At 39.6% G+C, this 8,171-nt stretch overlaps 1 pseudogene; it reads right to left on the reverse strand.

The window, feature by feature from the left end:
• Positions 1-7,214: 7,214 nt before the first annotated feature.
• Positions 7,215-7,826, reverse strand: LOC113184735 (large ribosomal subunit protein uL6 pseudogene; annotated as a pseudogene).
• Between the last annotated feature and the right edge of the window lie 345 nt (positions 7,827-8,171).

Consider the following 8,171-nt stretch of genomic DNA (forward strand, 5'->3'; position numbering starts at 1 on the left):
TGTACATACTGACTTAGGAAATTGTCCTCTGTAGTTTATTAATTGTACAAAGAATATTGCAGACCAATATATTAATAATATGATGTGATTTTTATTAGAGAGAGGGAGAGAAGTGTATGTGAATCTGAATTCATGGGAGCTTACAGAGAGTCTGGGAAGGAACCATACCAAACAATTATGGTATTGGAGATGTGTGGAAGGAGAAATACTCACTTCTCGCTCCATATTTATGTTCTACATGGTGCTAGCACAGTGCTAAAACCGGTAATAGTTCTTGACCGAGTCAACAGTGTAGGAAACACACTCCTCTGTAAAGGGTTGTCACTTGCTTTGTGATTTTCTTCTCTCTTGGGATTATGGGATGAAACAACAGTGAACATGGGCAGCCAGATCTTGACTTCTGCTATTGCTGACTATGCCCCTGCCAGTTCCAGTGGTCCCTTGTGACTGTGTTTCACTGTAGTGTGAAGGATTGGGAGGGCACAGTGGAGAGCATTTCTAGAAATAAATGCAGTACAATGAGTCATGATGGTCTAACTATTTGGTGTATTGGCCCACTGTCACTGAATTTGAAGGTAGAACTAGGGCTCTGGAAACTGTATAATCCTCGGCAACTTCAAAAGGTTAGGAGAATTAGCCAACTCTCCAGCCCCTCAATTTCTCAAACTCATCACAATAATGTTGACCCCCTACTGCATTTCTGTTACCTGTTTGCATGGGCACTTTACATATCAGATGCGAGGGTTTGATATATATCTTCCAAAATTCATGTTTACACTTAATTCTCAATGTGGTGTATTTAGAGGTAGAGACTTTGGGGGGAAGTTAAGTCATGAGGGTTTTGCACTCCTACGTGGATTGGCACTTTATTAAAGGGCTGGGAGGAACTGACTTAGGTTCTTTTTGCTTTTCTGCTCCTCCATCATATGATAACAGTGTTCCAGCCCTCCAGAGAATCCAGCAACAAGGCATGGTCTTGTAAGAAGAGAGCAGTCCTCAGCAGATAATAAACCTGCAGGTACCCTGACAAAGGACTTTCCAGCCTCCAGAACTATAAGAAAATAAATTACTTTTCCTTTTAAGTTGCCCAGGCTAAGTATTTTGTTATGGGAGCACAAATGGACTATATACCAGATGACACTCGGGACTATCTCATCTCTGAAAACATGAAGGCTGGTGGTGGTTCCTCCCCTCTCGGATTCCAACACATCCTGTTCTTCTTCCCTTTTGTGTATCTCCTTTCTGTCCTTCATTCTGTCCTGGCACTCATGAAGATTATCTGGCCATAATCCATTCCTTTTGCTCTAATATGTCATTCATTTTCTGTTTCCCATGTTTTCCCTCTCCAGCTAGATGCTCTGTTCATTATTTCTTTCATTCTCACCTCTCTGCTTCCTTCTCATTCTTCTTCTGTCTTGTTATCTATTAACCAAGGGATGTATATTATTCTTCTGTGATATATTCTCCCCAAGGCAATCACAGCCTTTCTAGGTGTGTAGAAATCATAATTTAGCTAACCGACTGTCTGGATTCTATGTTGTATCGTTGGACCTCAGAGTCTTCCTAGGCCCATCTCATCATGCATCAAGTCCTGATTTAACTCAGGCATCATCTAATTTCTTTGTCTTATTTCATCTACATTTGACTAGATTCTTCTCTGAACTGTTTTGGATATTCTTCAAAGTGACATAGCCTCTCATTCTCCTCACTCTTCTTCCAAACACATCTGCCTTCTGGAACTCAGAATTTGTCTTCAAACTCCCTATATAACCATTTGCTTCCCTGAACATTCTCTCCATATTTTTGCCACAACTTGAAGACACCATGTTTCTTGTAGCTTCTTGGGTGTAGATGACTTTTTTCAACCCAAAGTAATTCATGTGCTAAAGGTGAAATAGGAATCCTCCTCCTCCTCCTCCCATACCTTGTCTGTTACCTCTGCTGCTTTCAAAACATTTTTCTTACATTCTCTACAGATCACAAGTCCTTTGCAGAACAGGCATCAGACAATAATAGTTGGTTGCTTCTTCCATTTATAGAATACCTGGTGGCTGTCTTCCTTGTTAATATGACTCCTGTTATCACTGTTGTTAAATTTAATGCCCCTGTAATGGATCCAGCTATACTTCCTCCCCCAATTCATCAATCTCTTCACCTTAATATCACCGTACAGCCCAACTCAGCTTCCCATTTCCATAATCACACTTCTAAAGTTGTCTTCACAAATAATACCATGTCCAAATGATCCAATATAAGCATCCTATGCCCTCCCATAATTTGAACATTGAACTTGACTCTTTTTTCAAGTTCAATACCTCAAACTCACTGGGTCTCTCATTACACTTTCCTTCTTAGGTCTCCTTTCCACTCTTATCCAATGAGAATGCCCTAGTCCAACACTATAATTATTCACCTTGGGAAAACCTTTTAACTATCCCCTTCTGTTTTGCTTACTTAGTAAGCCAACTCACATTAAACCACTCTAAATATAGAAAGTAGGTACAAATTTCAGTCCATAAATGTCAAATGTGCAAGGGTTGATATTTGATTTGCCTTGACTTCCTATGTAAGTCAGATTGCTGTCTATGATAAGATCCTCTGGAGAATTTAGGATTTTATTCTTCTTTTTCTCAGAGCTTATGGATACCTAAGGTATTAGGACAGCTGGGCATCTAGCCATGTAATATCCATTGAGATACTTTCCATTCAAATTTGGTCTTAGATTGTTGGTTCAAGCGAATTGTTGCTTCATTATGCCTCATTCCATCCAAAAGACCCATTAGGCCTGGTGCTTTTCCTTTGTGCTTTTCTGAAGTCCATGGGAAGTATTTCACTCTGCTGCTCCTGAAACATACTGACATCTTGTGCTCCATCCACATCAGTGTCCCATTTGTTGTGGCTGTACTACATTATTAGGCTGAAGCAAACTTTACAAGGTTGTCTCAGGCCTGTGTGCCTAAATGCCCCCACAGCTATTGTTTTTCCTCCTGACTGCCAAGGGTTTTGGTACAGAAAATGAGTTTCAAAAGCAAAGATCTTGAAAGGATTTTTAATATGTGAATATAAAACATATCGCTTCAAGGTTCCCAATAAAATTACCTCTCAAACCAGAATAAATTCTCTGGTTCTGGAGTTACAGAATTGAATAAGAGTTGGAGAATTGACAACAACTCAGACGAGCCCTAAAAGGGGGTTACTGGATAGATCATAGGAATCATACATAAGTTTTGTGGAGCCAAGAAAAATGAAAACATGAATTTCAAATTTTCAGTAAAGCATATCTCTTAAGTTTGCAGTGAGTATTTTTGGCCCTTTTGTGAATCATGGTCCATCTATCCACATGGGTGACGGAGGAACATGGAGCCATAAAAAATGTTGGTGAAAACACACAGTTAATATTTTGAATATCACATGCACAGATGTAAGAAAATACACCAATTTAACAATAGTGGTTAATTTTTAGGTGGTAGAATTATGGGTATTTACGTTTGCTTCTTAAATGTTTTCCCAAATGTTAAGCAATGAACTATGTCTGTGTTATTTCTTAATCATATGAAAATAAATGTTATTTCAAAAGTTGAAATGAAAATAGAAAACATGTAGAAGAATTTGGAAAATATATATTCAAAAAAGGCTTTTTTGGGGGATTAAATTTTGAAAGAAGAGCAAGATTTAAAAATGGGTCAGCAGACTAGTTGCAGTGGCACACACCTGTAATCCCAGCCAGTCAGGGCCTGAGGCAGGAGGATCGCAAGTTCAAAGTCAGCCTCAGCAAAAGTGGGGCAAGAACCTGTCTCTACAGAATAGGGCTGGGGATGTGGCTCAGTGGTCAAGTGCCCCTGAGTTCAATCCCTGGTCCCACCCCCCCCCAAAAAAAAAAATACAGATCAGCAGTCTTCTGCCTTCTCTTTGCAACCCCTTGTGCACATCAAGAGGCAGAAAGATTGAGGAGCTAGGCCACCTGCAGACCACTCCCTCTCCCTCTATCATTCCCACCCAGTAACTGCTGGGGGCTGATGCTGAGCCACTGCTGGCTGAAACTTTGCTTCCGGTTCTCCTGCCTGTTTTTTTTTTTTCTCTGCTTTCTCATCATTGGCTAAATTTCCAGGAGTTTCACCAAACAGCATATTTCTTCTCCCCACAACCCCACCACACACAGAGTTCAGATAGAATTGGCTTCCTTTTAAAAATCAAGGTTTTGCCACCATTCAGGTTTGGTTTATGTAGTTCTGATTGGCCACCTCGGATCAGCTTTTCTGATGTTTCAAATAATAAAAGGGCTATGATCAGGCTCCAGGTCATGTGAAAGACAACTGGACAAGACAAAAGGAAGTCTCATCGTTTCTTTGTTTAACCCAGGGAAAGATTAAGAAAACAAGAACAATAAATAAAATCACATCAACCTTGCACTGACTATCCAGGTAAAAATGAAACAAATTTAATCAGTTATATAAATATTCCTGACTACCTAGTTAATTCAATCAATTCATGTGCTCTGCTCTATTAGTCTCAAAAATTTGGCAGTGAAATGTCAGGTATCAAGATGTTACGCCAAAATTTTTTGTTTGAAAATACTAGTTTAAGCAAGTGTATGTTATGCAAGCTCTCAGTCCCTCCCTGTCCAACGGCGGCTGCTAATAGATCGTATCCTTTCCTATTTGGTCTAGGTTGGTCTTGGGATTCTTCCCAATGTAACACTCCAGATGCCTGTGTATGAGTGAATTAGGTTTTGGGGATGCAACCCCTTTATTCCTGGGATGGGGTCCAAGGCATTTCCCAGTGAGGCATCTGGTCTACAGCAACATCCCTGCCTCCACCTTCCCTTTTCCATTTGGAAAATCTGCCCCATGACAAATGTGAAAATCATTTTAAAAAATCATTTTTACATTTTACAAATGTAAAACTGCCCATGACAAATGTGAAAATCATTCATTTAATCCGATTTATTCACCTGCAGAGGAAAAAATGAAAGAAGAAACATTAAGTCATCCAAGTCACATGGCCAGTAGGAAACATGGATTGTCTAAATCTCAGTTTAAACAGATACCTTTGCCAAACTCTCCTGGGTCCTGAGAATGCTAAAGAAATTTTACCTTAATGTTTTTGACACTCTGGAACTAAGAATGCCTGTTTGCTCTCTTGGCTAAAACCAGGCAACAATATGAAACTGAGTTTAAAACAAACCAAGCAGATGCTTGACATTCAATGGTTGGTGTGTTGTATGACACTTATTTTACCTGACGTCCTTTCACAAGTAGATCATGGTGTTAACTCCACCAGAGAGAAATCTAGACTGTTTCCGACTTTGACAATAATCACACAGGCACATGTTCCTTTCCCTCTTTAGAATCTCTGTTTTGAAATAAACTTGAGGATCCAACTGTGCTGAGTCTGGGCACATGTTTATGTTCTTGTTGACAAAAGGGGCCTGGCCAGGTTTCAACAGCCAGTGCAGGGCGCAGAATGGAAATGCAGGTGGGAAAGGCTGGGCTCCCCTTCCGGAATCTTTCTCCACCCTTTCCACACTAGGCTTCTTCCCCCTCTCCTTTCAACTCACTGTCTCCTCAGAAGTCAATGTGTGTTGGAGCAAAGGGATAGTTTTCCTTTCCTAGAGCAGTAATTAATTCACAGGTTTCATTTCCTCTTTAAAAACGAAAATAAAGTTACTTTCTGCACCGCACGGTTTTCATAGACATTATTTTGCAAGAAAGAACAGTCTGTTTTGCAGAAGCTGAGCAGAGACCAGCCTTCTCTTTAGTGAAGCTAAGTGGGTGAGAGGTCAGACCAACACCCACAGCAGGGCTGGACAGACCACAGCCGGAGTCAACAAGGAGAAGTTAAGTAGGTAAAAGGTCACTGTGGTGAGGCAGCAATAACTTTCCATGCATAAGCTCTTAGGCATCCAGTTTCTGTTCCCGGAAATAAAGCTCTCTAGGGCAAAGGTTGTGGATACCAGCGGCAGCTCTATAATAACCCTTGCCTGATCCGAACTGTGTCCAGAACATGAGATTAAGCTTCTCAGGCTTCCTGGCCAATAGGAATTCTGCTGCTCCAGTGGAAAAACAGATTGTACAGTGCTTTATAGGTCATCCTGTGCTGAATATAACAAACCGATAAATAGCCTGTCCACTGACAAATTCATATTATGTAAAGTAACTTTACAAGGAGAGATTCTTTCAAACAGTATATTTCCATAAAATAACTTATAGTTTTCTTATTAGTGTTCTAGACTAGAGCAATGGTTCCTCAGGTGGATCTGATGTGCAGCCTAACTGTAGACTTCTTAAAATATGGCTTTAAATGACTCCAGATTAGGAGAGAATTTCTCCACATTTTAGAACATGCTTTTTAGACTGTAGGTTAAAAGTAATCACAGGGTCATCACATCAGTTTAATGGGTCACAAATAACATGAAAAGGAAGTAAAAGTGGGAAAAAGCATGCCTGTAATAAGTGAGGGTTTTTGTTTGTTTATTTATTTTTGCTAAAAATTTGTTTCAGATCTATCTGGATCTTGATGTAAGAAAATCACTATTCTATATTTTAGGAACAAAATCTTGCTACCTTAAGCCCTCCTCCAAAGAATTGTTCTAAGTCAAACTGATTGTTAGCTTTTCAAAAAACTCTACTGATTCCACAGGATATTGTAGCTGTGATGGGGGAAACTTGTCATTTCATTATTTTAAAAGTGTCTGGCAAACAATGTTCTTCCCTGATGGTTTCCACTATTGGTTAAATGTGAGTATTTCTCTCCTAAAATATCAGGAATGTAAAAAGAAAGATCATGGTCAACATTCCAAGGTGAATAAATGCAAATGAGAAAGAAGTTGGTTGCTCAAAAGCCTGCACAGACACTTGCCCAGTGTGCACTCCATTTAAAGAAAATAGAGTTAACCAAGGACGAGCAGGGCTAGCTCTTACCTGTGGAATTGTAAGGTGGTAAACAGGTTGTCACTTAAAATGACTATAAACTGTCAAATGAAAGAACTGGTGCTCTGAGAGGATGGGGCAGTCCCACTCCAGTACAGCAAACTGTCCAATAGCTCTTAGAGATCCCAGAGACTATCAGTGGGGACAATAGTAGTAGAAGTGAGAGACTCTAATTTTTGGATGACATTTTTTTTTTCCAACAGAGGTCTTTTATTGTATCATTCAAATACCACAAATTGATCTTATAATCTGGGTTCTTGTTTCTATAGCTGGGTAACTCAGATCTTATTCATCAGCCTGCTGAACTGTTCCTTTTTCAGAAACATAGATGCCAGCCAAAAATTTTGGGATATCCTTGTTTTTAACTGTTGTGGCTTGCTAAATCAAAGCAGCTGAATTTGAAACAAGTTCAATATAATTTCTTTCAAGGATTAACGCATCTCTCTGGACTTGAGATACTGAACAAGCAGCACCTGTCCTCATCTGAACCTTGCAGATGTATTTTTTCACTCAAGGAATTTTAGATCTCAGCAAGAGACCCATTTCTTGAATAATGACATTGATGGGGACAAGAGTGCACACAGACCTTGTCTTGTAAGGAAGCCCAGCTTATCTGCACATGACTACAGATAGTGTGAACTGCAGCCACGTCTTCTCTCTTGCCCTGTTTTTTGTCAACCAGAGCCTCTTCTTTTTCTTCCCTAGGAGACTGAGTTCGAGTCTGATGTTATTGAAGTCCTTCCAGAGGGTTCTTCTAGGGTCCTTCACAATAACTAAGCATCCCTTCACAGTGATGTCAACATGTTCTGGAATGTCGACACTCTAATTGCTGAGAGTGGTCTTTGTTTTCACAATAGATATGGCAAAGAGAGAAGGATAGACCTCCCCCCCATCCATTAATGTTCTTTCTTATTTTTCTTTTGATTTTCTTTTAAATAAGTGTTTCTGAGTCATTTCTAACCTTTCCCTGGCTGCTAATGGACACTGTATTTTAGGCTGCAGTTAGAGAATCTATACTCAACATCAATTTGAAAGGAGATAGGAGACTTCAGCTATTAGACCTAATTATGAGGTCTCTGAATGACTGAGATTTTCACATTTTATCTCCGTTTTCCTTAGACACAGCCTCTAAGGAAACTCTTATTTTAATTCTGCCTCTACATTGATGAGGAAGAATTAATATTCTCTGTCTTTCAAAAAAGGGTGTCTAATGATTTAATCTAGCCATTTCAGTATTCTGAT

This window comes from Urocitellus parryii, chromosome 3, assembly GCF_045843805.1.
Source record: "Urocitellus parryii isolate mUroPar1 chromosome 3, mUroPar1.hap1, whole genome shotgun sequence".
Lineage (NCBI taxonomy): Eukaryota > Metazoa > Chordata > Mammalia > Rodentia > Sciuridae > Urocitellus > Urocitellus parryii.